At 39.6% G+C, this 20,307-nt stretch overlaps 1 protein-coding gene across 11 annotated transcripts in view; it reads right to left on the bottom strand.

The window, feature by feature from the left end:
• FUT10 (fucosyltransferase 10) overlaps positions 1 to 20,307 on the bottom strand; it is a 429,533-nt gene that overhangs the window by 7,326 nt on the left and 401,900 nt on the right. For 5 of the 11 annotated variants that reach the window (XM_085000142.1, XM_085000149.1, XM_085000150.1 and 2 more), the window contains one exon: positions 3,643 to 5,587. The gene's annotated coding sequence lies outside the window, so the exon portion shown is untranslated. Of the gene's footprint in view, positions 1 to 3,642; positions 5,588 to 20,307 lie in introns of those variants that run through there. The other 6 variants (XM_085000164.1, XM_085000131.1, XM_085000117.1 and 3 more) reach the window with 4 other exon arrangements.

Below are 20,307 nucleotides of genomic sequence, written 5' to 3'. Positions count from 1 at the left end.
ATCCTTGCCAGGCTGCCAGTGGGCAACAGACACTGCTGGGGATGCCAGGAAGGAATGGAGCCCAATGGTCTCGAAGAGGCCTCTTGGCCTGGGTGGAATAAATGAGGACGTGCAAGTAGGAGGCAGGAGTTCCCCTGGTGGCTCAGTGGTTAACAAATCCTACTAGGAACCATGAGGTTTCGGATTCAATCCCTGGTCTTGCTCAGTGGGGTAAGGATCCAGCGTCGCCGTGAGCTGTGGTGTAGGTTGCAGACACAGCTTGGATCCAGCGTTGCTGTGGCTGTGGCGTAGGCCAGCGGCTATAGCTCCAATTAGATCCCTAGCCTAGGAACCTCCATATGGCACAGGTGCAGCCCTAGAAAAGACCCAAAAAAAAAAAAAAAAAAAAAAAGGGAAGTAGGAGGCAGACCTGTCCAAGTCACGGCACCCAAAATATGCAAGACAAATGTACTATAAAATTAAGGAGATGACTTACTTAACTCAGGCAATTGCAACAGGGAGAACATTTGTGAATGAGGAACTTCTCAGAGGAGATGGAGGAAATCTGGGGTTTTATAGTAGCAAGTAAAGGAGGGAGTCATGAGGATGGATGGACAGTAAGTCTCATGGGATTCATGACAGAGGACACGCTTGTCTTGTACATAAGTGAAGGCAGCATGGTCCTTCATGGTTAGCCTTTTCCCAAAGTATAAAGGACTAGGAAAATTTCTTGACTGTCAAAACCCAGGGCTCAGAAAAAGTCCAGAAATGTCACTACCCTCCTTAACTTATAGCAGTTCTCAACATTTCAACAATGTGGAGACTTAAAAGCTGGGGTAGAAATGAAGAAGCAGAACTGTTTTTTGTTTTTGTTTTTTATGGCCGTACCTTCGGCATATGGAGTTCCTAGGCTAGGGTCAAATTGGGGCCGTAGCTGCTAGCCTATGCCACAGCCACAGCAACGCAGGATCCTTAACCCACAGGAGCGAGCCCAGGGATCAAACCTGTATCCTCATGGACACTATGTCGGGTTCTTAACCTGCTGAGCCACAATGGGAACTCCAGCAAAGCTGTTTAATTGGAAAAAGTTATTCTAGTGATTTTGATTGCACTATCTCTCAAATGAAAATCTCTTATCCTGTAAGTTCTCAATGATATAGTCATATCCCTTTCTGACATATGACGTTTTATATTTAATTTCTCTCAGCATCTCTCTTAGATGGCAAATATAGGCACTTGTAGACAGGTATAATGATATGCATTGTATGTTCAGCTGTAGAAAGTAAAAGACTGAAAACAACTTAAAAGCATGTCAATGGAGAAATAAATATATCAAATTCTATTTATGCATGAGATATATAACATGGCAGTTTAAACATATTTACACACATTATCACAAATAGATCTTAAATTGATAATGTGAAAGAAAAGTAGAATACGACACCAATACTGAATCATTAATTATGTAAATTTAACTTGCAATACAGGAACACTAATGTATGTAGTAAATACATACATTATACATATGATGCCATTTTTTAAAATGGACAAGATCTGGGGTAGTCAATTCCTAACCACCAGCCACAGGTGGTTACTGAGCTTTGGATCTGGGTAGTCAATTCCTAACCACCAGCCACAGGTAGTTACTGAGCTTTGGAATTTAGCTAACACTAAATGAGATGTGCTGTAAGTGTTAAGCCACATACTGATTTTGAAGACTTAGTATAAAAAAGGAAGTAATACTTTTTTGATGTTGATGACCTGCTAAATGATAGCTTGAATATACTGGGTAATTTAATTTTATTACTAAAATTAATGCCTGGAGTTCTTGTTGTGGTTGAGCAGGTTAAGAATCCAACTAGGATGCAGGTTCAATCCCTGGCCTCACTTGACAGGTTAAGGATCTGGCATTGTCATGAGCTGTGTGTAGTTCTCAGATGCAGCTCAGATCTGGGGTTTTGTGGCTATGACATAGGCTGGCAGCTGTAACTCTGATTTGGCCCCTAGCCTGGTAACTTTCATTTGTCCCAGGCAAATAAAACAAAATAAAATAAATCCCACTGTTTCTCTTTAATTTTTTTATTTTTTAAAAATTTTGGCTGTGCCCGAAGTATACAGAACTTCCTCAGCCAGGGATCAAACCCGTGCCACAGCAATGACCTGAGCCACAGCAGTGATAACACCAGACCCTTAAGCTGCTGTGCCACCAGGGAACTTCATCTTTTTACTTTTTAAAAATGTGGCTACTAGACATTTAAAATTACATTCATAGCTCCCATTACATTTCTGGTGGACAGTGCTGGGCTAGAGGTTTACAACTCAAGCCCAGCCCACTGGTTACCCTGAGAGAAGGGGAAGGAAGTAGCACTTGGGTTGACATTTAGCAAATTTTTTATTTTAGCAAGGTTTAATTGTAGAAAAAAATAGACTAGAAGCAAAAGAAAAATGTTGAGAGTTGCCTACTCAAAAGTATGAAAATAGAGATGACTATTATGTCATATCCCTTTAATTTCTCAAAAGAGAAAAAATAAAAAAAAGTTTTTGGACTAAATGGTTTCAAAACACTTACATAGTTCCCACTCCCATATTTGAGTAGATACAGTGAACATTGCACTGGAATAAGAAACAGCACAAAACTGGAGCTTGTGAAAAACTACCTACGTAGCCTTAGAAAAATTGTCACATTTTTTTCTGGACCTAATTTTTTTTCTTTAAAATGAGTGGTTGAGGAGAATTTTTAAGATCTCTCCAGCTCTCAAAGAAACCTGATTTTTTCCCCCTCTGGTATCATTTCAGGGGTCTAGTAGGGCAAATGTGTCATGAACTATTGGGAAAAGCTTATATTTATCAAAACAAATGTTTATAGCCACAGCCATGACACTGCTGTACCATACTGCATATAACTGGTCTGATGGGTTTGTTTTAGAAATTTGGCATAATTCTGACTTTATCACCATGAAAATACTGAGTTCTTTTGAATGTATTTTTCTTTTTCTGTGAAGAAACTTGCCTTTAACTTGTATCAGGGAAACAGCACGATAACAGACTGTTATTGGAATTTGATGACCCACGTTACTCTGTATAATGCTGGTGATAGGACTTGGAAGTAATTATGTGTGCGGTCCTTCAGAATATTGCTGAGGGCCTTCTGTCCGTAAAGTATTATGGCATAGATAATATCCAAAATAAATGTTCCACTAACCTCCACACTGACTAAGAAATAAAGGACTCAATAGTATTATTGCTTTTGTTTTGTTTTTGTTTTTGCTTGCGGCATGTGGAAGTTTCCTGGCTAGGGATAGAATCAGAGATGCAGCTGTCAGCCGTAGCCACAGCCACAGCAATGCAGGATCCAAGCTGCATCTGCAACCTACACTACAGCTCACTGCAACACGGACCCTTAACCCACTGAGCCAGGCCAGGAATCAAACCCATGTCCTCATGGATACTAGTCGGGTTCCTTACTGCTGAGACACAACAGGAAGTCCTATCTATTACTGTTTGAAAATTCTCTTTCAAAATGCAAATTGGCTCTCATCATACGTAATAATTACTGTTCTTTACTATAGGTCTTTCCCAAAGCTACTAACTATAGCTTCATATTTAAATGGGAGAGAAAAAAAAAGACTCCTTCTACTTCTGTTGCTATTGCCTAACTCATCATTTTCTCTTGTTTTTATTTCTTCCTTTCTATTTAATGAGTGTTTGAATGTGGTACTGGGTCACTATTCAAAGATATGCAAATATAAAAGTTTAACAAGAGTAGAAACGTACTTGGATAAAGCGCATCTTCTAACAATTTTTTAGTCAAAATATGCCACAGGAAATTATATAAGATGTGCAATTTATACTATCTGGACGGAACATAAAGAATAATCTTTCGTTAACAGCTCTAAAACTAGCTCATCATTGTAACAGGTAGAAAACCAAGTTCTAGTTTTTCATAAACACTGTATTAGGCAGTAAAATAAAACACAGAAAATTGTCTTATGGATAAACCCAGCAAAACTGAGCCAGCTTTGATAAAAAGTTTAGCACATTTTATTGCTTCTTTCCAGACTCAAATATTGTAAACTAAAGGAAGTAAGGTATCTTTCTTCCTGCAAACGTTCTATGTCTTTCTGTATCCATTCACGGCTTGTCTTGCACTATCCTCCTCAGGTTTTGCATTCTAGAACAACCAGACACTTTTTCTTTTTTCCTTTTTATGGCCACACTGGAGGCTTATGGAAGTTCTCAGGCCAGGGACTGAATTGGAGCCCCAACTGTGACCCAAGCCACAGCTGTGACCTATGCCAGATCCTTTAACCCACTGCAGTGGGCCAGGAATCGAACCTGCACCTCTACAGTTGGATCCTTAACCCACTGTACCATGGCAGACACAAGAACAACCAGACACTTTAAGATAAAACTCTTTTAATCTTGATAAACAAAAATACACCCCATTACTTTGCCTACACAGTTATCTTTGTCTGACACTAGTTTTCAGTATAACCTCAAACCTCATAGCAATGATAACTTTTATTATTATTATTATTATTTTTTAATTTTCCCACTGTACAGCAAGGGGGTCAGGTTATCCTTACATGTATACATTACAATTACATTTTTCCCCACCCTTTCTTCTGTTGCAACATGAGTATCTAGACAAAGTTCTCAATGCTATTCAGCAGGATCTCCTTGTATATCTATTCTAGGTTGTGTCTGATAAGTCCAAGCTCCCGATCCCTCCCACTCCCTCCCCCCCCATCAGGCAGCCACAAGTCTCTTCTCCAAGTCCATGATTTTCTTTTCTGAGGAGATGTTCATTTGTGCTGGATATTAGATTCCAGTTATAAGTGATATCATATGGTATTTGTCTTTGTCTTTCTGGCTCATTTCACTCAGTGTGAGATTCTCTAGTTCCATCCATGTTGCTGCAAATGGCATTATGTCATTCTTTTTTATGGCTGAGTAGTATTCCATTGTGTATATATACCACATCTTCCGAGTCCAATCATCTGTTGATGGACATTTGGGTTGTTTCCATGTCCTGGCTATTGTGAATAGTGCTGCAGTGAACATGTGGGTGCATATGTCTCTTTTAAGTAGAGTTTTGTCTGGATAGATGCCCAAGAGTGGGAAGCAATGATAACTTTATCAAAGTATCTAACGTCTATCTCACAGAGAAAAATGATCACTGAGAACTATCTACCGGGAAGTTCCCATCATGGCTCAGGGGAAACGAATATGACTAGAATCCAGGAGGATGCAGATTCGATCCCGGCCCCCCACCCACCCCTCAGTGGGTTAAGGATCCAGTGTTGCTGGCTCTGGCCTTGCTGTGAGCTGTGGTGTAGGTTGCAGACATGGCTCGGATCCCGTGTTGCTGTGGCTGTGTTGTAGGTCAGCTGCAGCTCTGATTGGACCCCTAGCCTGGGAACTTCCCTATGCCATGGAAAAAAAAAAAAAAGCTATCTGCCACCTGCAAGCATTTTAGCAGATTCTCCAAGTTCGTGAATATACATAAATCAACATTCTACAGTCACATTCTTACCGTGGGTTGTGGGACAGCTAACCATATTTGTTAATGTGACCCAAAGACACAGATATTCCACAGCATGTAGATCTACAAGTAAAATAGATACATTTGAAACTATGCTTAGTCATCTCTATTTTATAATGTAGTCATCCTCAAAAATTTATCTGGATGTCCAGTGATTATTCATTAATTAAATTTCATATTAATCTAAAGTTTCAAGTTACTTAAGGGTCTTAGAAATTATGTTCAAGGTGATAGACTATAAAATATGATTACTGATAACATAAAAAGGTTTATGGAATAAAGACTGAAAGTTATTAATCACAAATTGACATTTTTCAGAGAGAATTATACTCAATATCTGTTAACAAATTATCATGGAAAAGAACCTGAAAAAGAATATATATTTATAAAACTGAATCACTTTGCTGTATATCAGAAATTAACACAACATTATAAATCAACTATGCTTCAATAAAAACAAAACAAAAAACAAATTAACATTTTCACAGTCTTATGTATAATGGAGGAATAATATTAGCTTTCTCTTGATAAACAATCCAATATAAAATATTTAGAAAGTTCAGATTAACTTGTTTCTTCATGAGAAAACAAACTTTAATCTTTTAACAACAGAATGTCCTCTTGTATTGTATTCCATGCTGATAAAATTTGGGAAAAGATCCAGAACTGAATTTTTTCTTCCTTTCTTAAACTTGAATTATTAAACTAAGGAGTCATCTTAATTGTTTGAACTTGTACTCTTACATAAAAATACTGTTGAACTGGTAGTTTCTCTAAGAATTTTTTTAAAGGTCCAGTGCATTTTAAATTTTACAAGTTCAGATTCCTCATTTTCTGTGGGTTTTGGAAATATCTCTATGAATCAATATGAACAGAGCTCCTTTAACTTAAGATATATTATAATCTAATGTATTAAACCCATTGGAGGTAGTAAAACAATTTATACTCAACAATAAGCATTAAAGAGCTTCCTGAATTACAGATATACACACATACAGAGCTTATTATCTCAGCCGCAGGTCTAATATAGACACACAAATATCACTGTTCAGATCTCAGAGTTTTTCCCTTCCTTAGTGGACTCAGAATTTTTAATTGATTTGAGACAAACAAACAACAAACAGCTTGGACTCTGTTGTTTCTCACCTAACAGCAACAAGATCTGTATCATCCATTCACCAGAAATTACCAAGTGGCCAGGCCATAAAACCAAGTCCCCAGTCACTGCTGCGAACAAATAGGGAATAACCTATGAGTTGTATGTGATCAAGGAAAAAACAAAACCAACAAATTAATAGAAAGTGTTGGGCTGGGGCGGGGGAAATCTAGAAAGTCAGCAAATCTAAAAATCTATTGCCACCGGAAAGGAGAGAAACAAAATCAAACAAGCCAGTTCTTGCACTTAAACAGCCTACCTCTCAGGCAGTGCATTTTATTTGGCCCTGCCTAGTGAGGCCCCCTGGTTATCTTGGTACAACAAAATCAATGCGCTAAATGTGTCAATTGATTTTTAAAAAGCTTTTTATTGTGGAATATTTCAAATATCTAAAATCGAGAAAAGATAGTATAATGAAATCCATGCACCAATCACTGAGCTTTATCTAAAATCGAGAAAAGATAGTATAATGAAATCCATGCACCCATCACTTTAACAACTGTCACTCATGCAAATTTTTTTATCTACATCCACACCGGCTTCCCTTCTCCTGCTTGATTATTTTGAAGCAAATTTGTATATACTATTGTAATATTTCATTTTTAATATGTCATGCCTCAGTGGGTATCTATAGAAAGTAAGAATGCTTTCCCCCAAAAGCCATAATAATATCAGTGAATCCCACCTCTATTCCCATAACTTACCAGAATCCCATCATGTCATCAAGTATCTAAGTGGAGTTTAAAAGTCACTACTGGCCTATAACTATCATAGATGGTTTGCTTGAATCAGAATGTATGCTGTGTCCACACACTGCATTTGCTTGATGTAGCTCTGAAGTCTCGCTGAATCCATAATTTCATCTTCTATTTGTTTCTTTCTTTCTTTTTGTCTTTTTAGGGCCCCCACCCATGGCATATGGAAGTTCCCAGGCTAGGGGTCCAATCAGAGCTATAGCTGCTGGCCTATACCAGAGCCACAGCAACACCAGATCTGAGCTGCATCTGTGACCTACACCACAGCTCATGGCAACACCAGATCCTTAACCCACTAATCGAGGCCAGTGATCAAACCCGCATCTTCATGGATGCTAGTCAGGCTCTTTACCACTGAGCCATGATGGGAACTCCGCATCTTCTATTTCTTATTCTTTTTACCTTGATTACTATTTGTTGGAGAAACCGTGTCCTCGATCCCTTAAATTTCTCCGTATTCTGGACTTTACTGATTGCACCATCAGAGTTTAGTTTAACACCACTCTCATCCCTATATCTTCTGTAAACTAGGAGTTATAGTAGACATTTGATGAGATTCAGTTTTGATTTATGGGCAAGCATTCTTCATAAGTTAAATCGTGTACTTCTATCAGCATGTACTGTTGGTCTTTTTCTGTGGTGATAAAATTGATCAGTGGCTTCAGATGTTGTCAGCTTGAAACTTTTATTATTAAGCTCCCCTTCAGCTCTTTATAAAATGATTTTGGGTTGATGATTGATGCCTGGGGACGTTATTTCATTAAGGATTGCAAAGGATTCCATCATATCTTCCTGATTCATTAGCTGGAATGCTTCTTTCAAGAAAAAGGTTCTTTTGAACAAGAAGGTGATATAATCAAAGGTATACTTGAGGAGAATAAACATGATAGTGATATGAAAAATGGATAGGAAGGTGAGATACCAGGGACAAAGAATTCAGGATTCCTGAGAACCACCTCTGTGAGTGGGAATGGCTTACCTGAAAAAAAAAGGTAACAATGGGAGGGTAGAAACTGGCCCCCCAAATGCACTAGAACAATAGAGGCTGATGGACTGGTGGCCCAATGGTGTCTTTGATAAGTTGACTCTGGAATCTTGAACACAAGTCTTGATATACCAATGCCAGAACAATACAGATTCACTCAAGGGAGTTAAAAGAACAGGAACAGGAGCTTGCAGCTGGCTGACGTGAGGGAAGGCCATAAAAAACCTGGTGTCTGGGGAAATGTCAGTGCCACTAACAGCCACAGAGAGGACTGGTGTTTGGAGGAAGGGATAGCTGATGGATTCAGCTCTTTGTGTGTCCGTTTCAGCTCTTTGTTGATACGGTCTCCCTGCTGGATTTTCTATTGCTTTGGGGAGCCTGATTTTGAAGAGCTTCACAGTGATTTCTGTCCATTCCCGGAGGGACCGCCTTTATGACCTAATGTTTCTCACCATCTGGAAATGGAGAGGTTTTTCCCGACATCTAACCGGAATTTTTATTCTCTACTTTTCCCCCCTCTCTGAGCTGCAAACACAATCATTTCCAGGGTTTATGGTTAAATATTTTGATCTTTCAAAGTCTGAGGGACTGCTGTGATGACTCAGCTAATTTGGAATTCAGCAGGTTGTCTCCGAGGGTCTTTTAAATACATAAACAAGGGCATTTTATTCCATTCCATTGCCCCTACTTAACCTTTTTTCCTACCCCCTTCAAAGATTCTTCTCCCTCCTGCATTCTTCAATTACTGAGCTGTCATTTCCATGCCTGGCCTCCTGCTGGAATAACGTACATGGACAGTATTTAGTTCTGTGGGCTTTGCCCATAAATCACTCTCCCACTTTCTAATCATATATGTTCCTGTTCTTTTAATTCCCTTGAGTTCGTCTATATTGTTCTGGCATCAGTATACCCAGACTTGTGTTCAAGATTCCAGAGTCAACTTATCAAAGACACTCAAAAAGAGAATTTTCTCTTTTGCTTCATTGGGTCACCATTCCATCAGCCTCTATTGCTTTGCCTGCCAGTCCGTGAATTCCTTAATGTTTATCAATGTTTTTCCCTGATACTGGGAAAACCACATTTAACCAAAGAACACAGAATTTAGAAATGAGGAAATACTTTATTTCTGCTTTATTCTGATTGTACTGTTGCGTGGTTAAGCCACTGAACTCAGAGAAATGCTATCCTAGTTCTATCACCACATAAATAATAGACCTTGTCCTTTAAACACTTTCTAGAAATAGAATTTTTAAAGCAGAATTTTAAAATATTACACCAAAGGAGCTGGATATATAAAATAATCGTATCGGAGACTTTCCTGAAAAGTACCCTTTTAAACAATGAATAACAACTTCCAAAGGAACCTGTCTAATTTCTGCAAGTTGAATTTTCTTTAAATGGAAGTCTGGGGGGACACACCAGCTTTTATTTCTAATATAAGTAAAGAAAAAGTCCAGCACAGAGCAGAGTATCAAGTTATACCAACCAGCGGGATTTTTAAGACTACAGGGCAGAGCATAAGATGGACTGGTTGCTTACCTTCCATGAAGCATGCCTGCATCCAAGAAAAAGTATCAATAGCATGATCGACATGGCTCAAGTTTTAGTGCAGTCAGTGCAGACACCTGTCCTCTGTCCCTCACCATTAGCACAGAAAGGCACTCACTGAGGAAGACGGCCTTTTTTTGTTGGTTTAAAGTTCTCAAAAACTTTAGTTTTTTTCCTGTAGGTTTCTATTTTTAAAAAATTGAAGAAGGGAGTTCCCTTCATGGCTCAGCAGTTAACGAAACCAACTAGGATCCATGAGGATGTGGGTTTGATCCCTGGCCTCGCTTAGTAGGTTAAGGATCTGGCATTGCCATGAGCTGTGGTGTAGGTCACAGACACGGCTTGGATCCAGTGTTGCTGTGGCTTGATGTAGGCTGGCAGCTGTAGTTCTGATTCGACCCCTAGCCTGGGAACCTCTATATGCCGCAGGTGCGGCCCTAAAATAGAAAAACAAAAAAAATTCAGGAGCGATGATTAAAAAAATAGAAAATAAACAAACAAAAAAGAAAAATTGAAGTATAGTTGATTTACAATGTTGTGTTAGTTTCGGGTATACAGTGAAGTGATTCAATTTTACATAAATGAATATATACATATATATATATATTCTTTTTCAGATTCTTTTCCATTATAGGTTATTACAAGACACTGAATACAGTTCTCTGTGTTATACAGGAGGTCCTTGTTGTTTACCTATTTTATATATAGTGGTGTGTATCTGTTAATCCCAAACTCCTATTATATCCCTCCCCCCTGCCTTCTCCTTCGGTAACCATAAATTTGTTTTCTATGTCTATGAGCCTATTTCCATTTTGTAAATAAATTCATTTGTATCATTTTTTACATTCCACATATAAATGATGTCATATGCTATTTATCTTTCTTTGTCTGACTTACTTCACTCAGTATGATCATCTCTAGGTCTATCCATATTGCAGCAAATGGTGTAATTTCCTTCTTTTTTTCCTCTTAGGGACGAACCTGCAGCATATGGAAGTTCCCAGGCTAGGGGTCAAATTGGAGCTGCATCTGCTAGCCTAAGCCATGGCCACAGCGACATGGAATCCAAGCTACATCTGCGACCTACACTGTAGCTTGTGAAAATGCCAGATCCTTAATCCAATGCATGGATACAAGTCAGGTTCTTAACCTGCTGAGCCACAACTAGAACTCCAGATTTCATCTTTTTTTATGGCTGAGTGACATTTCATTGCATAGACACACCACATCTTGAAAGAAGGCTTCTGTGTTTGGTGCAGGGCTTGGATGTGGCTGGGACTTAAAGCACATATTTCATGATTCTTCAAACTGTGAACCATTGGTAAATTATAATATCCATCTCCAGGAGCTGTAAAACAGACCGAGTGGCCTCTGAAAAAAACTTTGGTGAAGCCCTTCCATTCCCAGCTCTCGAAAAAAAAGCTAGATCATCCATAGAAATTTGCAGATAGAAGTTCAGCTATAGGGAATCAAATGCGGGAGCCAGTCCCACCTAGCCTCTGGGCCACTGTGTTCTCTAGGTCCTGCATGCTAGAATGAGTCAGCCTGTGGAATAAAAACTGAGTCAGATATTCTGTACCCCAAGCCTAGAGAGGCCACCACAGTGGTGACAGGGCTGGTCTCCAGGCCAAAACGTTGTGCTGCATGCTGGATGTTTAAAGCTGGAAGCCTTGCTGATGTGTAGTCAAGTCCATTATAACTGGTGAGTTTTTAAAATTTCAGACGTCACACCTGAGAAAGCACTCCTTGTCAAACTAAAAAAAAAAAAAAAAAAAAAAAAAAATGCATTCTTGAAGTTAGAGGGATCCCAAGCTATTCGGTTTCCATTCATTCAAAAAGATATTTGAGTGTTATTAAATTAGATCTCAGAACTTCCACCTGATCATGGATTTATAGAGTCTCCATTTAGCTAAGCCCTCCAGAATTAAGGAGTGACCCAGGTAATGAAAAGCAGTCAGCGGGTTGGTGGAAGTTTCCTTTTTCTGCCTGGTATGTGTTAGTGAGTTAGAAAGATAAAGAGCAAGATCATCTTTCTAAAATGTATGCTAGGTGGCTCATTTTTTTCCTCACCAAATCCAAAGTCAAACAGGGTCATGTCTGTATGAACAGCTCCCAGCAAGTCATACTGAGTTCCACCTGTTATTAAAACCCAGTGAAATCTGTTTAAAATGAACATTCCAGGCAGCTGATAATGGGGGAATACATCTCTTGAGATGTGTATATGGAAGAGGAGGTAGTATATTGTGAACAGGCAGCAATGGATAGTCATAGCTCCATCTTGATGCTGGGAATGGGGGAGGCAGGAAAACAGAGTATGTGGTGGGGCTATCTTCCTCTCATCTTCTGCCATACATGCCTCTTCAAATCTCCACCCAATGGTCTCACAGAATCCAGGGTTACTTCCCTGATTTGCCACTGAAAGTGTAGCCAAACCCTGTTCCATGGGTGAGACACCTCTAATAGCTCCAAATTTCTCTATCTTGAAATTATCTTTCAGGCTCAATCACTGACTGAGAATTCTTGATTTCACCTTTCATCCTACCTACTTTTTCTGAGATGATAAACCCTGGGAGGCTGAGTACGAAAATCTTCTCGAATTCCTTCTTCCTTCATTCTCAAAAGCCTACATGAATGAAAGAAATGAGACGATCAGGTGCAAGGTGCGGTCTACGACCTTGTGGTGAGGCTGGGAATGGTGGTGTGCAGCACATTTCTCAACCCTAAAAATGAAGATTTGGACTAGTGACTCAGCTGGTAACTTTGCTTTTCAGACTGTAGCTCGATGAAATGTCCCATGATGAGCTGGAAGGCCATCTAGCACTTGTCATGACCTGCTTGGCAAAAGAGTCTGACAATATAGTCTGGCCCCAGCAGGTTGGTGTTAAAAAGATACCCTCGAGTCGGAAAATGCCAGAAAGACGCTGAAATTTGTGACTCATCAGTAATGAACTGTAGAGACAATTAGCTAAATTCATCTAATTTGCTGAAATTCACAGCTAGGATTTCAATTTGCAAGTAAAGTGTCTGCAGCTGTTCTGCCTTTCAGCATATACAAAACTTGCAGCACGAAATCGTCTCTGTAATAATTTTCATAGCACTGAGTTTGAAGCAAAACTTCTGCACTTTCAGTGGGGCTATGTGTTCCATGTTCAGTACTGCCATAGTAAAAAAGTGAAAGATCTAGGCAAACAAAATCCCTTCCATCCACCCAGAGTGATCAAGTCAGGCCATGTTAGCTTAGAATGTGGTAAATGATGATACTGCATTAGAACATAAATTGTCCAGGGTATAAAATGACAAGTTGTCCAAGATTCAGCCAATGAAACCAAATAAGAAGCCTTCTTTTTTGAAAATTCGCTCACTTCTTTTCGTGCTAGTGTTTGCCTTTCTCTATAATTCTTGTGGAAGTTACAGAAATCAAGCAAATAATTACTGATTAAGGAAAGAGGCAAGGCAAATATTACAAAGAAGAGGAAGATCTCTGTGTTATGAGATATCAAGCTGTAATCATCATTATTTACATTGAGTCACCTTGAACAACCCTCAAACCTTGTTTGGAAGGGTCCTTGAAGTTTTCCTCCCTTGGCAAATTTTTATATGTAAATTAAAGAGTTAAAGTTTTTGTTTTGTTTTGTTTTGTTGCTTTTTAGGGCCAAGGCATATGGAAGTTTCCAGGAGAGGGGCTGAATCAGAGATACAGATGCTGGCCTATACCACAGCCACAGCAATGTGGGATCGGAGCCGCATCTTTGACCTACACCACAGTTCACGGTAACGCAGGATCCCTGACCCACTGAGCGAGGCCAGGGATCGAACCCGTGTTCTCGCAGATACTAGTCGGATTCATTTCTGCTGCACTACAATGAAAACTCCAAGAGTTAAAGCTTTGATGGTTGTGGCCACAAGATCCTAAGAAAATTTACATTTGGTGTTTAGGAGTTATCTGCTTATACTCTTTATTGACTATTTATGGAAGGTTTTCTGGCATTTGCCTTTGTTGGTGTTTGAGTGTGTGGGTTTGTGTTTGTGTAACTAGAGGGACACAAATATCCAGATTAGTATAACATGAAAAATGTGTTTCCCACTCCTCTGCATGTGTTGTATAGGCACCTCAAACAATTTGCCCACAAAACCATCAGGTCTTTAAAAATAGACACTGGTTGCACTAATAGTGAGAAATGGGTGAACACTATAGCTGTTTCCACAACAAACCTGTTAGCTGAAAATGTGTCAAATTAAAACAAGCGTTAGACCAAATCGTGACACACAGATCATCACGTATTAGCAAAGCAGGCACATAACAACAGAGAGACAGCACAGTGAGTAAGGTGACCAGCTGTCCCAATTTTAGCACTGAAGTCCCAAGTGCAGGAAACCCCACAGTCCTGAGCAAACCAGGACCTTCAGTCATCCTAGAAATTCTCTCTTCTTTAAGATGCCTTAGTCACACTCTGAAAGGAGGAGTTACATGTAGCTGATGAAAGAATTCTGAAGCAGGATGCAGTAAAGCTCATAGCTGAAGAAAATATTTTAGCCTATGCATAAATTGTGAAAATTGCTCACTTCACCACAAAAAACTCATATGGGCATCGGTTATGCTAGTGGATTAGCCGTGACTTTAAACAAAGAAACCCTATTTCTTTTTTTTTTTTTTTTTGTCTTTTTGTCTTTTGTTGTTGTTGTTGCTATTTCTTGGGCCGCTCCCGCGGCACATGGAGGTTCCCAGGCTAGGGGTTGAATCAGAGCTGTAGCCACCGGCCTACGCCAGAGCCACAGCAACGCGGGATCCGAGCCGCATCTGCAAACTACACCACAGCTCACGGCAACGCCAGATCGTTAACCCACTGAGCAAGGGCAGGGACCGAACCCGCAACCTCATGGTTCCTAGTCGGATTCGTTAACCACTGCGCCACGACGGGAACTCCAGAAACCCTATTTCTAATTCTCATTGCTCTGTTTTGAAAAGCCCCAGCTATTGATGAGCAGAGCAGCTGTAGAAACCTCTGGGTTTTTGGTTACAGGTTTGCTGACCACCAAGAGTGTGGATTAAACTAACACTATGTATTTAAATACCACCATATATGATCAAATATTTTAGAGAGTGGTTATCGAAATACTTCTTGCCTTAAGAAAACTGACAGAAATGTACAGACTAAGAAACTTGGGAAAGAGTGCTTTTGAAGGATAGGAAATCTAAAGAACTATTTGCTAATGACTTCTTCAGAACATCAAATTGTCTCTGTAACGATATCCAACTTCCACAGAAAGGAAGTGAAAATGTTTTCCCTGGAATTTCGAGATTAAAGGAAACCCATGACATTCTAACAAGAAGCCGACCTACTAGAGGAATAGTTTGGGGCAGCAGTGCTTGAATTCTAGTCCCTTCCATACCTCTTGGCAAGCTCTTTAACTTGGTGAGGTCACTTTATGTCTTTTGAATTTTTGTCGCTTTTGTCATAATGAGTAGTTGATCTTTAAGACTCTTCTAGCTTTAAAAGTGTCAGTGCAACCACTATGGGAAACAGTATGAAGATTCCTCAGAAAACTAAATACAGAACTACCATATGATCCAGCAATCCCTGGGCATATATCTGTACAAAACATTCATTCAAAACATACACTTACCCCTATGTTCACTGCAGCACTATTCACAATAGTCAAGACATGGAAACAACCTAAATATCCATCAATAGATGAATGGATTAAGAAGATGTAGTACATACATACAATGGAGTACTACTCTATCATACTAAATGGAATAAGTCAGAAAGAGAAAGATAAATACCAAATGATATCACTTATATGTAGAATGTAAAATATGGCACAAATGATCTTATCTACAAAACAGAAACAGAGACATAGAGAACAGACTTGTGGTTGCCAAGAGGGAGGGGGGAGGGAATGGGAAGGGGTGGGATTTGGGGGTTAGTAGAGGCAAACTATTACATTTCGAAAGGATAGACAATAAGGTCCTCCCATATAGCAGAGGGATGTCCAGTTCTCCTGGGATAGACAACGATGGAAAAGAATATAAAAAAGGATACCTATATTTATATATCTATATATCTTTATATCTATATATCTATATCTGAGTCACTTTGCTATAGGGCAGAAATTGGTATATTGTCAATTAACTATACTTTACTTTTAAAAATAAATAAATATTTTTGAAGTGATGTTTAGATTATAATTCTAAGAATTTGAAATTTTCACTTCAAAGTTTGAGGAGATAGCTTTTCCTGTGTTCTGCCAGTGCTAAGTGTACATTTGGCCGACCTCCACACACTAGTTCTTCAACTACTGTCTCTGACTCCATTGGAAATGGTAGATGATTTCTCTGAGGCAGAGGATACAGCTAGGAGCACAGTGGCGATTTGTTGATGCCATGGCAGCATCTTCAAGGCGTCTGAGTCCTTTTGACTCCTGGAATAGTGAATCTATCTTGGCCACTGAAAGAGCTTCATACAAACATTCTGAGTGCATGTTTACTTCATATTCAAAGACAATGCCCTAAATAGTCATTCTCTAGGAATGCAGACCTTACAGCTTTGGCATTAAATTTCTCTAAATGGAATTTGCTGTACAGATAAAGCACAAAACACAGCAAGCTTGGACTCTGAGGACATTTCCTTTGATAAAACACACACACAAAGTCCATGGGAATAATATTATTGAGCCCCTTGTTTATGTGAGAGCCATGATTTTTACAAGGCAAGGTGAAGCTATCCAGACCAATTCTCCAGAATGTTTCGGTTGATTTCGCAAACTGATGTGCTGCCTTATTCTGACATCTAAATCAAGTGACACTGTCCACTTTCAGGGCACAAATGAGGAGACTGGCACCAGACTACAGCAGTTAGACTGCCGGAGAATCGATACAGGCCATTTAAGCATCAGGCCTGACTATGTTTCATTTTTGACACTCGAGTTTATGCTCCTTGAGTGGGGGAGCTTTAACTCCACAGCAGCAATAAACTCATTAGGAAGTGTCAGCTGGGATTATAGTGCATGTTAAATAAATATCACCAACGCTGAGACACAGTCGTCATTAACTCTTTAGCAGCATCTGGACGTGAATGCAATCTAAGCAGTTTTAGGTGTGGGCAGACCTTGAGAGCAATTTCTCTCTCCCATAGATTAGTCACAGTGCTTGGATAACAACAGTAGGAAAGGCTGTCTATGAGCCTAGAAGAGTTCTCTTCTCTGGAAACTTGCAACAAAAGGATATGCCGACTAACACCTTTAAGGGGATTTTCTCTAAATATCATATGATATTGCTTATATGTGGAATTTTTAAAAAAATGATACGAATGAATTTATTTACAAAACAGAAATAGACCCAAAGACATAGAAACAAACTTATGGTTACCAAAGGGGAAAGGGAGGAGGGTGGGATAAATTAAGAGTAAAGACCTACTGTATAGCACAGAGAATTCTACTCAATAGTTTGTAATATCCTATAAGGGAAAGGAATCTGAAAAAGTATATACATAGATATAGATAGATAACTGATCATATACATACACATACATATATATAACTGAATCACTTTTCTGTACACTTGAAACTAAAACAACACTGTAAATCAACTATACTTCAATTAAACAAAAGAAAAAAAGAGAATTTTTTCAATATGCTTCGAAAGTTAAAGCTTGGAATGAAATTCTAATTAGGCATCTGGGAAACCTGCATTGGACAAACAGACAGGCACGGAGGTTGTTTTAAAGGAAGTATGATCTCTCCCTCAGAGCACATTCTCCAAACATAATGCTTTATAGTGAATTTTAAAGGCATTAGGTTTATAGAAGCCCTGGCAGGGCACTGATGAATGGAGTCAGAGGAAGTGAAATGCTAGAGGGCCTGACCTGGAGAAACGCCCTTTATTAACTGCACTGACGCTCCCTCTGATCAATGGCCCACTCTGCCCCCATCCTAAGGGCCCAATCCCAGTCCACACTTTCCCTGGGTATATCTTTTTGATCCATAAGTGGAATGGGATCACTGCAGAGGAAAGCGGTTGGTGCTGGAGATGAGCAGGCCTGATACATTTCCTGCTCGAGTGTTGCTTATTTTCCCATTTGCTATGTTCTGGCAGAGTCAACCCAGAATCCAATAAAGCTTTGATTTGGGCTCCTCTCTCTGGATTAAAATAAATTTAAAAATGTCCCCTTTTGAGTAGAAAATCTTTTAAAATGTTATTGGCTAACTTTTCAAAAACAGCTTTTTTTTTTTTTTTTTTTTAGTTTCACTGAAATAGAGTTTATTTACCATATTATATTAGTCTCAGGTATATAACATAGTGATTCAATATTTTTATAGATTACTACTTCATTTTAAATTATTACAACATGAAGGCTATATTACACATATGCTACAACATATCCTTGTTGCTTATTTTATACATAGTTTGTGTCTCTTAATCCAATAGCTTTAAAATGTGACCCAAATTATCTTCTGTGCTGTCTTCACTGAACGGAACTCCTCATCTGTCCTTCTAGTCAGTTATCCTCTCCTACATGTTTTCCCAGACTGTGGTTAACTATATCAAAATACAGCTTTCAACGGAGAACAAAAGAACTTGCAAATAGAGTTGATCTTGCAGGCTTCACGTAGCTCACGTAAAGGGTCTTGGGATTCTAGCAGGATCTACAGTATAGCCAGGGGTGGGGGGGAGGGTGGCTGCACACTGTGTCTTTCTGTTCCCTAAGACAAATTAGAAAGGTAGGACATTAGGATGAAGGCAAGTTGTTCCATCAACTAGACTGTTACTCCTACAACCAACCAATCATGAAGAATCTACTAGGTTAACCCAGAGGGTCTGCAGAACGTGTACGCTATGCTCTGGGCATTAAAGTACTCTGGTGATGGTATGTCTGAAGCCCTTGAAATATTTAACTGTCTCTCATAATTAATTGACCTGGAACCTATCCTCGTTCAATAAAAAAGTACTGGATTTTAATGAAAAAGAATGTAGCCATTTACTGAAATCTTAATACATAGAAAGCACTTGGAAGGGAGCCTGGCACCCAGTAAGTGCTTGTGCTGATTATTCTTCAATTGACCCCCCAGCAACCTTCCCTCCTCCCACTGCTCATCTCCCACCTTTTCTATCCTGTTCCCTCTCCAGGAAAGGGAATCTCTATGGAGGACTACATCACCCACGTTCCCTTGCCAGCAACCTTCAGTCTGGGGCCAGCCAATGGGAGGAAGCGTCAGGGAACCAGAAGGAAAGAGGAGAAAGGAGAGGGGGGATTTCCTTTTTGCCCCCTTCTGCTTCCTCCTCTGGCCGTGGTCCAGTCCCTCCATTACTAAACTCCACCGGGTGGCCCTTCCTCCATCACTTCAGTGACACCATTTGCTCCCTTTATCCCTGCAGCCCAGGAAGGTTAATGCCTTCCTTCTGTGGCTGGCCCCTGAGCACTTCAACATCCCATTTTCGTTTCCTTAACTCTTCCAAAATCTCTGTAAGTAGTCCCTTCATTAAAATCTATTAGCTCAAACAAGCCACTCTCAACTCTTCCTACACATCATGATCACCAAGGGAGCTTTTGAAAACTACCAATGCCTGGGCCCTTATCCCCAGAGACTGATGTAACAGGCCTGGGTGGGGTCTAGACATTCTGTTGCTTAAGAGCTCTTCAGGTGATGAGGCCAGAGTTAAGAAACACTTATTGAAAATGTATGAATGGATTCTGTTTCCTGCCAAGATGCTGACTAATTCAGCAATCAGTGAATATTACCTATTGTTAATAGAACTACCACCACCACTTTTATTTCTACTATATTAATGTTAATAGTTGTCCCCAATTTACAGATGAGAAAACATGCACAGAGGTTCAGTGATGTCCTGAAAATCACCTGATTTCTAAAACATTTCTAAAACATAGAGTTGGAATTCAATTTATTTGGCTCAAAAACTCATGTTCTTGATGCTCTTTCCACCATGATGGACTGCCAAGATCAGAGCTTCTCAAACCTCAAAGTGCATGTGAAACCCTTGGGGATCCTATTAAAAGCAGCTTGGGGGTAAAATGTGGTTCTGAGGCCTGAGATTCTGCATTTCTGACAACCTCCCAGGTGATAACAACACTGATGGTCCAAGGATTTCTCTCTGAGTGTCAGGGGCATAAACAACTATTTTCCTCTCTCCTTTCTTCACACTTTCAAAAACAATCCCTCCTCTTTCCTCATCATTTTCACTTGATGATCTTGCTTCTTACCTCACTGAAAAAACAGAAGCATTCAAGACTCATATGATCACACCTACCCACTTCTCCACATCTTCCCCCACCTACTCATTCTTCCCACCTGGAACCATAGATGGAATTGCTATGCTCCC

Source organism: Sus scrofa, chromosome 15, assembly GCF_054392235.1.
Source record: "Sus scrofa isolate SSC_HxYL_T2T_F1_AM1 chromosome 15, Sscrofa_HxYL_maternal_Yorkshire_Landrace_v2.0, whole genome shotgun sequence".
Classification (NCBI taxonomy): domain Eukaryota; kingdom Metazoa; phylum Chordata; class Mammalia; order Artiodactyla; family Suidae; genus Sus; species Sus scrofa.
The sequence above is the reverse complement of the archived record's forward strand: the minus strand, read 5'-3'. Positions and strand labels throughout refer to the sequence as shown.